We start from the raw sequence: 16,784 nt of genomic DNA on the forward strand, positions 1-16,784 counted from the left end.
CCAGGGATTCGACAACCCGCAGCAGCCATACATGGACATTGCGGTAGCTTAAGAGAAACAGGGCAGCACGACCCCCCCCCCTCCAACCCCCGTCAGGGAAGGACCTGAAAAACCCTGGTTTCCACGGGGAAAAAGACCTTCGAGGGCGCAATGCTGATCGCATGAATTGCTGCGCTCCAGTTCCAGATGCGGCTTTATCAGGAGGCCAGTGAGAGGAAATAAATAAATAAAATAAAATAGAGACTCTAGCTCACAACTGAGCTAGTCCACACTGGCAGCAGTCTATGCCCCAGCGCTCGTAACAGTAACATAACTGCTATGCAAACAAGCACCGCCCGAGGGGCAGGGGCATCCAAGGGCAGCCCTCTCCCCAAGACAAAAACAGAACCTTGACCACCCTCCGGTCCAGCAGGATCAGATTGTCTGCGAAGGCTTGGCCCAGGATCACCATCGACCAGTGGGCCCTCAGCATCATCAAGCAGGGATTCCGAATTCGTCTCCACTCTCGCCCCCCCCCCCCGAGTGGGTGGGGCACCCTCCATCTGACGACCCAACTTTCCTGCAGCAAGGAGAGGACCTGCTTCGGCAGAATCAATAGAGGCGGTGACGAACAGAGGAGATCACCAAGGGGTTTCTACTCCAGGAACCCCCGCGTCACCATGGACAAAGACAACGCTCGTTCCTGGATCTCTGTAAGCTCAACAGATGCATACACAAGGTCCAGATACACTCTCTGGGTACAGTCTTGGCCCTGTTACAGCCCGAGTATTGTCTAGTATCCCATGCACCCAGCCCACAGGAGGCATTGTCGCTTCTAAAGCCAAGACAGACGCCTCCAGTACAAGGTCCTGCCCCTTGGACTCTCAACGGCTCCAAGAGCGTTCACAAAGTGCGTGGCAGTGGCACATCCTCGCCTTCAAGGGGTGCGCGTCCTATCTTATCTCGACAGCTGGCAGCCCCGTCAACCACCATAACCCTCCTCCAAGAACTGGGGTTCCTCATCAACTACATGAAATCCCACCTGATACCCACCCAGGGGATATCGTTCATCTGGGCAGTCATCGACACCACGCAGACCAAGGCCGTCCTACGGGACTACCAGATCGACGCCATGACATCCCTGGCCCAGTGCATCCCTGCCAGCAGCTCATCGTCAGCACGCTCCGGTCTTTGTTGTGCAGCACACCAGACTACTCATGTGATCCCTGAAAGGGCACCTCAGACGTCACTGGGACCAGTGTACCCAACCTCTGACCACCCACCTACTTGAGCTCAGGCCTTAGGGAATGCCCTTGAAACCTTCAAACAGGCAGGGCAGTCCTCACCCAAACAGAAAACCAGGTGGCCTTGCACTATATCAACAAACAGGGAGGGACAGGGTCAACCTCGCTATGCAAGGAAGCTTGCCACATGTGGGAGTTCTCCAACTCCATTCAATGCCCCATCCAGGCAACTTACCTCCTGTGGGAGCAGAACGACCTGGCAGAAAGACTCAGCCACCAGCTGGATCCCGATGAGTGGTGTCTCAACCCAGCGGCGATGAAGAAGATCTTCAGCACCTGGGGCACACCGAGCATCGACCTGTTTGCAACCGAACCGAACTCAAAATACTCAACCTTCTGTGCAAAGAGATCAACCCATCGCCGTCTCAGCCCCGACGGTCTGTCTGTGAGTTGGAACACCCTAAGTCCTGCAGAAGATTCTTCAGGACAGAGCAACGGTGATCATGATTGCCCTGTTCGGGCTCCTGCAACCATGGTTCCTGTTCCGGCAAGGGATAGCGGTTCACCCACCTCTCCCCGCTCCCGATCAGTGCAGTTCTCATTACACAACGCGGGAACCTTACCCTCCACCACGACCTGCGTTTCTTAGCCCTGACCGCATGGATGATGAGACGATGAACCTACCACAAGACGTGGAGCACACTCTTATGGCAGCCAGAAGACCTTCAACCAGAAAACGCTATGGGTTGAAAGGGAGAAGGTTCCGCTACCAGTGCACAGACACGCAGCGAGACCCCTACCACTGCCCCATACCGGACATCCTGCAGTACATACTGAGCTTATCTCAGGGGGACCTAAAACCCACTTCCATCAAGGTCCACCTAAGTGCAATCACGGCATACCACGCTGGCCTAGACAGCAAACCAGTGTCGACGCATCCAGTAATCACAAAATTTCATGAAGGGACTGTCCAATCTGCACCCACCGGTCAGACCACCACCGCCCGGATGGGACCTCAACTTGGTGCCGCATCATCTCACCTCGACCCCTTCAAACCTTTGGGGGAGGCAGATCCCGTATTCCTGGCTGGGAAAACCCTGACCATCGTGTCTACCGACACACTCCCTCATGAGAACAGGGTGGTACCCAGAACCCACCCCCGATTCTTGCGGAAGGTGGCTTCAGCGTGCCTCCCGGCACTCTACTTCTCCCCACAGGGAGGCACACTGCCACCTCAGCAACACCTCCTGGACTGTGTGCGGGCCCTGACTATGCAGCAGATTAGACAAGCCTCAATTGTTCGTCTCCTACGACCAAAACAGACCAGGACTTCCGGCCACCAAACGCAGGTGCTCGCGCTGGATATAAGAGTGCATCCCCTTCACCTATAGAAAAGCGCAGCATCAACCGCAGGTGGGAGCCAACGCCCACCAGCGCAGAACCATAGCCAACACAATGGCACATCTGCACCACACACCAATAGGGGACATCTGCGATGCAGCCACTTGGTCCTCCATGCACACCTTCACCAAGCACTACTGCCTCAACATAGCATTCCACGCTCCAAATGCATTCGGCCGAGCAGTCTTGGAAGTGGCTCTTCCCTCCCGGGAGGGACAGCAACCACTAGCACAGCCTTGACAAACACTGATCAAGTAGGGTGTTATAAATATCGACAAACACTGTTCAAGTAGGGTGTTATAGATATTGATTAAGTAGGTCTTCCAGCACTCCTTCCTAGACTGAATGTGGAATAGGTAAGTATGAATTCTCACATGCAAGTACGATTTGTCACTGTTGACCAGTTGGTTTCTCACTGTTCATTGATTGTCATTGACCAATTTCACTGTTCTGTGAGTTAAGTAGGTCTTCCAGCAATCCTGTCTAGTCTGAATGTGGAATAGGCAAGTATGAATTCTCATATGCAAGTACGAATTGTCACTATTGACCAGTTATGAATTGTCACCGTTGACCAGTTGGTTTTCTCACTGTTCATTGATTGTCATTGACCAGTTTTCGCTGTTCTGTGAGTTAAGTAGGTCTTCCAGCACTCCTGTCTAGACTGAAGGTGGAATAGGCAAGTATGAATTCTCACATTCAAGTACGAATGGTCACTGTTGACCAGTTGGTTTCTCACTGTTCATTGATTGTCATTGACCAGTTCATTGTTCTGTGAGTATTATTGCTCAGTTAACACAGCACTTTATCTAAAACCTTATTTCCACAACTTTACCTGCTTTGCCTGATTACCCTACCCGGCTCGGCCTCCACAGCCAGGCGAGGGATGCACAAAGCGCTAAGGCGCAGGTCCAGTCGGTACATCCCTCGGCTAGGGAGTCACCCATATGTGGCTGACTCATCCTGCTTGTCCTAGGAGAAAGTGTAGTTACTTACCTGTAACGTAGGTTCTCCGTGGACAGCAGGATAGTCAGCTACACAACCCACCCGCCTCCCCATACGGCCGACCCGGCCACAGCTAGGAACATCCTGGGGATTAGGGGGAAGCAGGGGAAAATGGGTAGGGCTCGGGCATGCCCAGTGTGGCCCGGGCACTGTACGTGCTCAGAGAAAAAAAAAAAAAAAATCTCTCTGAGCTATTGGAGAGCTTATCCGGAAATTGGGAGGTGTTGGGACAACACCCATGTGTGGCTGACTATCCTGCTGTCCACGGAGAACCTACGTTACAGGTAAGTAACTACACTTTCCTGAGAGTGTGTGCATATGCAACCAAGGCACATGTGTAAATATTGTGTCCTCTTTCCCAGAGAATGTGCTCTCTTCACAAACACTAGACACTCTTTGCAGAAGGTGCACTTTTTTCTGAAGAGGACACATTCATAGCAACACAAAAATGCCGGTAAACAACACGGGAAGTAAAACAAAATGAAAAAAATGGGGGGCTGCACACCCCTAGAAATTGAGGATCCTCATTTTTGTGTGACTGATTCATTTCAGACTAGATTCTGAGATACAAAATATATAGAAATTAAGGAGCTTGCAAATAATGTGGGAAGGGTCACTGAATAAACGTGAAAGAGGATGTAAAGTTGCAAGAAACAATAGGCTGAAACTAGCATAAAGGAAAAGGCTTGCTTGTACAGGCTAACATTAAAGTTAATGTCGGCTAAATTTATTATTATTATTGCAGTTTGGCAAGCTGCAAAATTGTGTGGGCACATCTCAAAGGATCCCATAGTCACTCACATGGCATTCAGCATAAGGGAATCCTTTACATGCTCATCTTCTAATGTGCTATATATCATTCAATGCAAAGAAGGATATTAAGAACATAAGAAATGCCTCCACTGGGTCAGACCAGAGGTCCATCGTGCCCAGCAGTCCGCCCACGCGGTGGCCCAACAGGTCTAGGACCTGTGCAGTAGCCCTCTATCTATACCCCTCTATCCCTTTTTCCAGTAGGAAATTGTCCAATCCTTTCTTGAACCCCTGCACAGTACTCTGCCCTATTACGCCCTCTGGAAGCGCATTCCAGATGTCCACAACACGCTGGGTAAAGAAGAACTTCCTAGCATTCGTTTTGAATCTGTCCCCTTTCAGCTTTCCCGAATGCCCTCTTGTTCTTTTATGTTCTGAAAGTTTGAAGAATCTGTCCCTCTCCACTCTCTCTATTACATTGGTGAAACAGGCCAGATGCTAAAGACTAGGATCAACTTACACAGATATAAAAATTGCAATACCAACCAGGATGTCACTTCTGTCAGACCACACTTTGGAAAAACTGACCAGTGCCCCGATGATTTTGTGGTGAGAATACGGAAAGGAAATTTAAGACAATCCAAGAACATAAGACTTTTGACATCAAATATAGTAACCATTATCTCTTCCTCTCTCTAGGAGATCCCACGTGCCTATCCCACGCTTTCTTGAATTCAGACAGAGTCTTTGTCTCCACCACCTCTTCTGGGAGACTGTTACACACATCTACCACCCTTTCTGTAAAAAAAGTATTTGTCACACCGTTAATGGCCAATTAAGACACTTAACTTGGGTGCTATTTTGAGAATACGCACCAAGTTTGAGAATACTGCGTAAGTTCACTGAGATGCCTGTCATTTCACCCTCATTTATAAGAACATAAGAAGTTGCCTCCGCTGAGGCAGACCATAGGTCCATCCTGCTCAGCGGTCCGCTCCCGCGGCGGCCCATCAGGCCCATTGCCTGAGCAATGGTCTATATCTATCTATACCCCCCAATCCCTTTTTCTTCTAGGAATCTATCCAAACCTTCTTTGAAACCATTTAATGTTTTCTTGTCTACAACAGCCTCTGGAAGCGCGTTCCATGTGTCCACCACCCTCTGAGTGAAAAAGAACTTCCTAGCGTTTGTTCTAAACCTGTCCCCTTTCAATTTCTCCCAATGCCCCCTTGTGCTTGTGGTGCCCCTTAATTTAAAAAATCTGTCCCTGTCTACTTTTTCTATGCCCTTCAGGATCTTGAAGGTTTCTATCATGTCTCCTCTAAGTCTTCGCTTTTCCAGGGAGAAAAGTCCCAACTGCTTCAATCTGTCAGTATATGGGAGATTTTCCATTCCCTTTATCAGTTTGGGGCTTCACTTCTGTATGAGCGGCTAACGTTAGGCATCTAATTGGTGCCTAATATTCGGCACATTATCTAGAATTAGGAGAGTGCACTGTATCTTAGTATTTCCAGTTTATATCTGCATGGTTTCCTCCCTATTATTACTCTTCAGTTACAGCACTCAGACAGGTTCTGCTCACTGCAAACATTGTGAAACTTAAAGTGTGTTTTCCATGCTCATTCCATCAGAAAGCAATTACCTGGTAACATGAACAAGGGGGAATAGCCTAAGGTCGAACAATCCATTTTCACTAAGCACTCAAGACCACTGAAACAGGAAACTTGAGCAAATGCTACCTGGAATTCCTATGGTGAACGCAGGATATGGAACTAAAGCATCTCAGCTTTCACAGCTGGAATTAGTTACTCTGGGCAGTGTTTAATCTTAGAGAGGACTCGATTCTCCTTCTCTAAGAACCAACTACCACCCAAATTGCTCCAAATCTATCCCAGATTCTATCAGATGAAACAGAAACCGTAGAGTAAGTTCAAGACGCATGGATAGATGGTCGTGTTTTACCTTCACAAGTCACTAGAGCAGCACAATGCAGAAAAGCAAATGCCTCTTGTCAGCCTTCTTGGCACATGTCTTTGTGGTCAAATGAAAAACCATGTCCCTGTGGAGACTTCTCAGTTCTTTCTTTACAGTTTTATGTACTGGCAGAGGTGACTCACTGAAGCAACTTCTTAAGCCAAAAAATCTATTTGAACATATATGATTTGTGCCTTGCCTTTTAAAGGTTTCCACATTATGGTAATCCCATTATAGTCTTCTGCAGAGAGGGCCAAACAGCACAGCTCCACACAAATTGATTGAAGCTGGACCAGGTCTTGAATAATGCTCTCACCGCACAACAGATGGTCTTCTGGGTGGTGGTATACCGCCCTTACAAAGGATGAAGGGTAATACTTTGTAAAACCATGGAAAAGCCTAGAGATAGAGAGACTAATACTATATCGGGCCCTAAGCAAACATACTTTTATAGAGTCCTATGCCTGGGTCACTAAAGCTAGGTGTTAACCTCCAATTTTGGACATGCTTGGTGATGAGGGAGAAGTCTGTGCACTGGAAGCAGCATGAATTCACCTCTAGGAATTTTCTTTTTTTTTTTTTTTAATTCTTTATTTAAATTTTATAATTTGACATAATAATCAGTCAAATCAAAGAAATATTCCAAAACCAGTCTCAACAATACTTAACAAGATAATCAAAAAGATAAATTTAGATGAAAAAAGAAAACTAAACTAAAATACAATAGGAAAAATTTTTTTTTTTTTTTTTACAATTTTAAATATGCTGGATTGAAAAATTAGACCTCAATAAGAGGGGAGAAAGCTACATTCACTGAATTTCAATCAAACATTACTAAGAAAATAAGGATAGCATTGAGTGGGGACAAGAATCTAATTAAACTAAGCAGGTTGGAGCAACAATTCTCTCAAGAATATTAAGTTTGCTCTTTCGCAGAAATAAATTTTATCAGCTGCTGAGGTTCAAAATAAACATGTCTATTCCCCTGATAGACCATCACACATTTACATGGGTATCTGAGTACGAACGTAGCACCAGCTTTAGGACCCTTGGTTTCAAAATGAGAAACGGTTTTCTTCTCTTTTGGGTCATCCTTGACACATCAGGATACATCCTCACTGTTTTGGTCATAAATGGTAAGTCCTTGAACTTGAGAAACAACTTAAGCATCCATTCTCTGTCAGAGTCTATAGCAAACTGTACTAGCAGCGTTGCAGTTGCCGGTGACTCATTATCTGACCTCTCAAGGAAATTTGTCAGGTCCAAACTATCAGCAGACAAATTCTGCTGGTCTGGTTTCTGAACAGGTGATCTAGTTGGTAAATAATAAATTTTAGTGAGAGGTGGATAAGAGGTTTCGGGAACTTTCAAAGTCTCTTTCAGGTATTTCTTAAACATATCTTGTGGAGAAATAAGTGGTAATTTTGGAAAATTTATAATCCGAAGATTACATCTTCTGGTCATGTTTTCCAGCATTTCAACCTTAAAATTAAGATTTCCACTGTCCCTAACCCACACTGAGGCCTGGGACTCCACAGATTTTATTCTGGTCTCATGACCCTCCACTTTTGTTTCCTTCATTATCTTGAATATTTCGATCATGTCCCCTCTCAATCAGGAACTTGTCTAACTTTGTCTTGAATCCCTGGAGGGTGTTTTCCCCTATAACAGCCTCAGGAAACATAGAAACATAGAAGATGACGGCAGAAAAGGGCTACAGCCCATCAAGTCTGCCCACTCTGCTTACCCACCCCCTGTCTATGCCCTAATGACCCAATTTCCTTATCTTGACCCTCGTAGGGATCCCACATGGGTATCCCATTTATTCTTAAAGTCTGGCACGCTGTCTGCCTCGATCACCTGCACTGGAAGCTTGTTCCAATGATCAACCACTCTCTCTGTGAAGGGCGTTCCAGCTTTCTACCACTCTCTGGGTGAAGAAGAACTTCCTTACGTTTGTACGGAATCTATCCCCTTTCAACTTTAGAGTAGTACTGAACTACGGGACACTTCACAGCCTCGGAGCCTGGTGTGATGTTTACACTTTTCTGGCATGAATTCAGCACTCATTTTGTGTACCGTGTGAATGCTTAGGAGGTCTCATCATGAGCGAAAGAACGGCCCAATTAGAGAGAGATAGATACAGATTGACACACTCGCAGCACAGGCATAATTTCTAATCCCAAGTGTACCACAAAACATGACTTGACAGACCTGATTTTGCCCATGGGAAAACACTTCCTACCATCCCAACGAAAATCCCCAAATGAGGCCCTGCAAGTCAGGTCATGATTACAAAGGCCCAAAGTCATACTTTACAGGGCTAAGTAAAGGGCAATTTTCTACAGCAATAAGTGCTACCCTTCCACAGAGCATTATAATTGCTCACTAATGTAAGGAATCGCAGTCTCTGTGTGTTGCTGTAATGTGCCAGTAACTGGAACACTAGGATTCCTCTGTGCGGAGCACTGGTGACTACACCTCCCCTTCCCAGTACTAGGGCTGAGATTTACTGCCTTCTGCAGCCCATCCTTGTGCACTCAGCTAACAGGCCACCTAGTTCAAGCTGGAAGATCTAAAGAAGGCCAGCTGCGGCTTTTGAAAAAAAAAAAAAGAGCAAGAAAGAACCGGTATCAGAGCCAAACAAAACTGCTTTTCCCATTGCAGAATTACCCTGGTATTCGGCAACCTGGACAGACTGAAGCCTAGCATGAAGCCACTCCTCATTCTGCTAACGTTCAGTGACAGAACATGAGGAAACAATAACATGAAAATGGGATCATGAAGGTTAGAGAGAGAGAGAAAGAGAAGGGTGTTTTTCTGGAGAGGTGCTTGTAACTGAATGGGGTGTTTAGGGAGAATGTTTGCAGGGAATGGGGCTTGATAGCACAGTTAGGAAGACAGGGGGAATTTTGCATAAGTCGCCCAAAGTTAGGCACCGGGATAATCCGCACTAAGGCACAGATTCTATAAAAGTTTGGAAAATCCAGACCCCCCCAGACCCGCCCCCAGGCCTGCCCAGTTCCACTCCTCCCTGCCCCGTCCCACCCCAGTCCCGCCCCCAAACCTGCCCAAACCCCGCCCCTCCCTGCCTGCTCTCATCGGGCAAGAGGTCATCCGCGCATGCACAGATGCGCCCTTATGATGGCACCCGCATGTACGTGTGTGCATGATGTCATCGCAAGGCATCCGCACATGCACGGATGACCTGCCCAACACGATGAGGAGGAAAGCTTTTCAAAACCCGGACAAAGTGCAGGGTTTTGAAAAAGCCATCCGGACCCCCTGACATGTCCAGAGAAATACGGACGTCTGGTAACCCTATATAAAAGACGCCTAAAATTAGGCACCTAGATCAGAGCGCCTATCCAATCTAGGCCCCTAACTTAATTATTTAAAAAGTTTTAATCATTGTTGATAAGCTTACTTGACTTAAATTAAAGTGAATTGCTCTCTAAGCACCTAACTCGGTAGGCATCTATCACTTTCAGATAGGTGTCTCGTCCAAGGCGCCTTAAAGAAAGTGGTCATGGTTAAGGGCGGATTGTGGGCGTGTATTATGAGTAGGCCCCCTAAGGCGCCTAAGTCCAATTTGGGTGCCACTAGGCACGAGTCTATAAACAGCACCTAACTCATGATTGACCTATTCTATGTGCCACATTCCTCGGCACCTATGTTTTAGGCACCGTTTATAGAACTGGGACCTATGGGCAGATTCTATAAAGGCCATTCTGCATGCTATGGGAGCGAGAATTTGCACCTGCCAAAGACTAGTGTAAATGTTCCCACCCAACTGTTAGTTGGCAATTGGAGTTCATGGCTCTACATCTGAACAGGACCTTCATATTTCTCACAGAACCTTTTGCCAACTTTTATTGGACCAAAGGTCCGTGATTTATAGAGGTCTTCATATTGCCGTCTTCTCGAGATTTGGACCCAGCATCCACCAGCCAAGTGTCCCCTGAGGAAGGCGTCCGCCATACGCTGAAACTGGGATCCTTGTTGGGACTACCTAAATTTCAATAAAGACTCGATCATTTGGTTGAAGAGACGCCTCCCTTTCTGTGGCTTGTTCATATTTCAAGACGAGGCGTTCTTCTGTTTGCTTGCCCACCCAACTAATGGCATTTAAGCGTGGAAATGCAGGTATTACATAACACTGCACATAAATTCTGGACATGCCCCTGACACGTCCATGCTTCTCCTGTGTCCACGCCCCCTTTGGAACATTAGGGCCCTGATTCTATAAATGGTGCCAATGTAAAAACTTAGGTGTCTGAAATGTAGGTGAGGTTTCTATAGGCCTACATACTGGGTGCCTAAGTTTTTGGAGAATCACAAAATCTAGGGTTACCAGATGTCAGGGGAAACCAGGACATGTCCTCTTTTTGTCCGGGTTTTGGAAAGCCTGAGCTCAGGGCTGGGGGGGTTAGAGGGGTATAGATAGAGGATTACTGCACAGGTCCTGAACCTGTTGGGCCGTCGCGTGAGCGGACTGCTGGGCGCGATGGACCTTAGGTCTGACCCAGCAGAGGCATTGCTTATGTTCTTATGTCTTTTGCTTGTGCTTGTGCTTTAAGATTATTGGTATACCATCACTGTTTTCCATTATTGTGAAAGTGTTTTGTTTATCATCAATAGTTTTCACAATATCCGAGTGTTTTTGCCACTTTTATTGTAGAACAGGATCTGCCGACATAAGAGCCTACTCTTCAGTGCATGGAGAAATGGATGCTGAGGTGTCAGTTCCATGTGGAAGGAGCGTCCAGTTTGGAATCGTAAATGTCTCAAATATCAATAGGTCAACACAGGCTCATAAAAGTTTATGTTCCGGCTCTACAACTTGCATGTCCTGAACTAGCAACATAAATGTTTATGTGGCAGAACCCCGACGTGTGTGTCAGCCGCGTTTCTGTTTCCTGAAGCTGTCGCAGAGCCCAGTATCCCTTGCCAGTTCTTCCTTCAAGGTGGGGGCTGGTATCAACCAGCGGGGGATTAAAGGGGTGACGTCCCTGATTCCCTCCCGTGTAGCGCTGCGGAGCGCAAGCAATTTTCTGAAGCCCAGACATCCCAGGTAGCAGCAATTGTAAATGCCGATGCCTGTCTGTTTGGACATAGACATTTCTCTTCCGAAATGGGGAACTCACATCTTTTTTTAGGCATGCCTACACCAAGCCCCCCCATGCCATATGTAGGCCTCCGAGTTTCATGCGCATGTATCTTGGCTTTGCAAAACAGGATTTAGATATAAACATCTAGGTACGGTTACCAGATTTCCCCGATCATGCCCTCCTTTTGAGGACATATCCAGGGGTTTGGATGGCTTTTCAAAACTCGGCGGTTCATAGACAACGGCGCGAAAGACAAAAGTGCGTGCCGCACAAAATTACAGTTTTTAGGGGCTCCGACGGGGGGTTTTGTTGGGGTACCCCCCCCCCAGTTTACTTAATAGACATCGCGCCGGCGTTATGGGGGGTTTGGGGGGTTGTAACCCTCCACATTTTACTGTAAACAGAACTTTTTCCCTAAAAACAGGGAAAAAGTTCAGTTTTCAGTAAAATGGGGGGGTTACAACCCCCCACACCCCCCACAACGCGGCGCGATGTCTATTAAGTAAAGTGGGAGGGGTTCCCCCCCACACACCCCCGTCGGAGCCCTAAAAACAGTAATTTAGAGCAGCGCGTGCCTCCGCGCTGCGCTCAATTGTCTGGGCGCGCCTTTGTCATGGCGCGCTTTTGACCTGACACCAAACTCGGCACTTTGTCTGGGTTTAGAAAAGCCTCCTCAAATCTACACATGCGCAGACGTCCTGTATGGACAAGAGCAGGCAGCGGGGAGTAGGGAATGGACAAGAGCAGGCAGCGGGGGGTGGAGCTAGGGGGGGTCCGGATTTTTTGATTGGAACATCTGGCAACCCTACATCTAGAACCTGATGGTTGGTGGCGATCAGTGTTTGGCTGGCTGCTGCTGGCATTTTACTGAGAAATTCAAAGCTGGGCTCCGGCATTGAATTTCTGGTTATAGAGAGCTGACATAAACACAAGTTAAGTGCAATATTTGGCACTTAATTTGCATAAAGGTAGAACTATTTTGCATAAAGGTGGAACTATTTTGTAGTTTATTTATTTATGTAAAAATTTATATCCCACTATATCCATAGTTCTGAGCAGGTTCCACAAAAACATACCTAATCAAATTGTAACAAACAACATATTAAATAAAACTCATACAAAATTTGCGTTCTCAAAGAAAGGTTTACAAACCAGAAGTCTACCTACAAAAATTGAACAAACTTATATTCTCTCTCGAAAAGCAACATTTTCACACCTCTCCTGAATTGCATCAGAGCAGAAGACTGCTTAATTTCAATTGGTAATAAATTCCACAAAATTGCACCTCCTGTACTGACACCATAGACCAGGGATCTCAAAGTCCCTCCTTGAGGGCCGCAATCCAGTTGGATTTTCAGGATTTCCCCAATGAATATGCATTGAAAGCAGTGCATGCACATAGATCTCATGCATATTCATTGGGGAAATCCTGAAGACCTGACTGGATTGCGGCCCTCAAGGAGGGACTTTGAGATCCCTGTCCTACAGCAATAGTCAAGGGTTAAGGTCAGACATGGGCAACTCCGGTCCTCGAGGGCCGGAATCCAGTTCGGGTTTTCAGAATTTCCCCAATGAATATGCATTGAAAGCAGTGCATGCACATAGATCTCATGCATATTCATTGGGGAAATCCTGGAAACCCGACTGGATTGCGGCCCTCAAGGAGGGACTTTGAAACCCCTGCCATAGACTGTCAAATTCTTACTTATCTCACCAAATTTAATGACGGAATTTCAAGATTAATTTGATTCTCAAATCGCGATGTTTTCTTTGGTTGGTAACTAGAGAACAGTGAACTTAAAACTATAGGACAGTAGTTCTATTTATTGATGTTATCTTAGCCAGTTCAGTGCTGAAAAATTGGCACTTAACTAGTTAAGTGCAAACTCCACCCCCCCAGAACTCCCCCAAAATAGCCGGTTTTGGCTTGGGCTCTGAGAGGGGAATTCATTAAGGCTAGGTTAGAAGTCTGGATTCCCCCGGACATAGACTCCTTTTTGAGGACATGTCCGGGTGTCGGATGGCTTTTCAAAACCCGGCACTTTGCCCCTATATGTACACTTATGTACAATGTACAGGGTGCCCACAAAAACACTCCTTGGTTTTAAATGGTTACAAAACCAAAACATATTGGAATATGTTTATAAATAAGATGACAGCAAATACAAGTCCCAAAAAGCACGGTTAGCGAGATCTTACACAATCGCTTGCACTTTCACCCTTATAAGCTGCAATTGGTGTAGAAGTTACAACCTTCAGACAATGCAACACGACAAAATGACCAGGTGTTCCTCAAGTGGTCCTCGAGATCACTGGATATTACTCTTTGTGACTTTTTCCTTTGGGGGTACGTGAAAGAGTGTACGTACCTCCACTACCTGCAACTATAGATGGTCTGCAGGAACGCATCACTGAAGCTATAAACGCGATCATGCCGGATATGCTTCGGAGAGTCTGATCCGAGCTCGATTATCGCACCAATGTTTGCCGAGTAACAGGTAGGGCGTACATCGAGTGTATGCAATCAACAGATACCATATGAAACTTTATGAGTCGATGAAACTGTAGCCTCAAAGGTGAAAGAATATTCCAATAAATTTTGGTTTTGTAACCATTTAAAATCAAGGAGTGTTTTTGGGGGCACCTTGTATTCTCTTTTAGTTAATTTTGATTACATTGTGTGCAATAATTTTATCGGTGCCCTGATCTGCTCCTGTGAGCTGTACATAAATTGCAGTTAATGTTGTTTTTGTTATTTTTTCAACCACTACCATTCCTACAGAGGTCAGCATTGCAAATTTCGGCTGTCTGGGCTGCAGAGTGTTATGGCGGATTATATCTTCCAGACACAGAATGTGCACACTTTTCAAAGAGGTAGTGCCGCCGTACATTCATTTCCTGTTCCAAACGCCCCTCCTCGGGGTAGTTATGGCCGGGTAAATCATGGCAGCGTCACTGGAGAAGTTTCAGATCTGGACTGACTGAGGGGTGTTTGAGTGGCTAAAAATGAAGCAAGACCTTGGGGGGAGCGAAATTCCAAAGAGGCAACGAGGGAAATGAGAGCAGAAAATGTGATAAACAGATGTCAACTTCCCAGACGATCCGCTCCTGATATCGCAGCTTGCACTGGGTCAGAGACAGGAATTTTGGATCGCTTACTGAGAAACTGGTGTTTTAAGAAACTATTGTCATTTCCTGTTGACGGTGGTACAAAGCCAGACCAGGAATATAATCATAACAAACAATGAATGCGAAAACCAATTAACATTATTTATAGATGTTATCCATTCTTTAGCGGACACGGTTTTGATTGCTGGCGGGACATGGCTTGAGTGCTTCCATACGGCATGCCAGCTAAATTTCCTGAGGCCTAGAGAGAATGAAGCACCGGGTTTCTAATTTCATCACCTCACACATGAGCACTTTGATGATCTTTTCCATTTCTTCAGTCATAAGGCCAAAGGTACTTTTTTCAGATGATTGTCGCTGCCTCTACTGCTAATCCTCCTCACAGCCTCTATGGCAGTGGTTCCCAAACCCTGTCCTGGGGGACCCCCAGCCAGTCGGGATTTCAAGATATCCCTAATGAATATGCATGAGAGAGATTTGCATACCAGTCACTTCCATTATATGCAAATCTCTCTCATGCATATTCATTAGAGATATCTTGAAAACCCGACTGGCTGGGGGTCCCCCAGGACAGGGTTTGGGAACCACTGCCCTATGGCATCAGATAGAGCAGGGGTAGGGAACTCCGGTCCTCGAGAGCCATATTCCAGTCGGGTTTTCAGGATTTCCCCAATGAATATGCGTTGAAAGCAGTGCATGCAAACAGATCTCATGCATATTCATTGCGGAAATCTCGAAAACCCGACTGGAATACGGCTCTCGAGGACCAGAGTTCCCTACCCTTGAGATAGAGACTATGAGAACTAAGCCAGCAAATGCTCAAGGTCCCTTCCTCATATAAGAAAATCAAAAGGGGGCAGGGCCTGTGAGCATGTGTGGGCTCTTTGAGTCTCTGCTCATTATCCTGCAAACTGAATCGCCACTACTAAATTTGGGAGGTAGGTGGTAAAAAAAGGAGAGCAAGATTCCTGGGGAAAAAAGGGAATGAAAACTCATATAGGAGAGAGGAAGCATGAGAGCTAAGATGGGAATGTGGGAAGGCATAGGGTTGCCAGATTATGCATTCGTAAAATCTGGACCCCCCCCCCCCAGACCCCCCCACAGGTCTGCCCATCCCCGCCCTGTTACACCCCAGTCCTGCCCCTAATCCCGCCACAGCCCTGCCCTAGCCATGTACCACTGCTTACTGTGGTCAGGCAGGAGGGCATCCGCACGTGCACGGATGCGACGTGATGATGTCATATGCGCACATACGTGTGACATCATAGGGTGGCATCCACGCTTGCGCAGATGTCCTCTTGCTCAACACAATTTCAGGGGAAGCTTTTCAAAACCCAGACAAAGTGCCGGGTTTCGAAAAGCCGTCCGGACCTCCGGACATGTCCTCAACAGCAGGACATGTCCGGGGAAATCCAGATGTCTGGTAACCCTAGGAAGGAAGGAAGGAGATCCGTAATAATCAAGAAGGAGAGAGAAGAGAGAAGATGCAAAAAGGAAAACCATAAGGCTGGATGAAAGATACAAGGTGGCCCTTTAGTGTGGCATAGGGGTGGGCAACCGTGGTCCTTAAGGATTTCAAGATCTCCACGATGAATATGCATGAGATTGATTTGCATATACTGCTTCCATTGAATGCAAATAGATATCAGATTTAGAGAACAGGTCCAGAGAAGTTAATATCCACTGGAGGTGGATTCCAGAGAATGTGGACTACAAGGACAGCCTTGATGTGGTACATAGATGAACAATACTGACTAAGTCTGGAGAGGGTGAATAGATGTCCATAATAAGATTGAAACTGGAGCAAAGGACTCGGGGGGTGGGGGAGGGACTACGTGCATAAGAACATAAAAATAGCCTTTCTGGGTCAGACCAATGGTCCACCTAGCCTAGTAGCCCATCCTCACGGTGGCCAATCCAGGTCACTAGTACCTGGCAAAAACCCAAATAGTAGCAACATTCCATGCTACCAATCCAGGACAAGTAGTGGCCTCCCCTATGTCGGTCTCAGTAACAGAATATGGACTTTTCCTCCAGAAAATTGTCAAAACCTTTCTTGAAACCAGCTACGTTAACCACTCTTACCACAATCTCTGGCAACCTCCTATTGGTTTGAAAAGTATTTCCCTGGATCTTCATTGAGTGTCCCCTTAGTCTTTGTAATTTTTGACAGACTAAAAAAATCTTGTAC

At 46.5% G+C, this 16,784-nt stretch overlaps 1 protein-coding gene across 1 annotated transcript in view; it reads left to right on the forward strand.

Moving 5' to 3' along the window:
• The first annotated feature begins 14,401 nt into the window (after positions 1–14,401).
• NDST1 (N-deacetylase and N-sulfotransferase 1) overlaps positions 14,402–16,784 on the forward strand; it is a 329,606-nt gene continuing 327,223 nt past the window's right edge. The window contains exon 1 of the mRNA XM_033927725.1: positions 14,402–14,927. The gene's annotated coding sequence lies outside the window, so the exon portion shown is untranslated. The remainder of the gene's footprint in view (positions 14,928–16,784) is intronic.

Source organism: Geotrypetes seraphini, chromosome 18, assembly GCF_902459505.1.
Source record: "Geotrypetes seraphini chromosome 18, aGeoSer1.1, whole genome shotgun sequence".
NCBI lineage: Eukaryota > Metazoa > Chordata > Amphibia > Gymnophiona > Dermophiidae > Geotrypetes > Geotrypetes seraphini.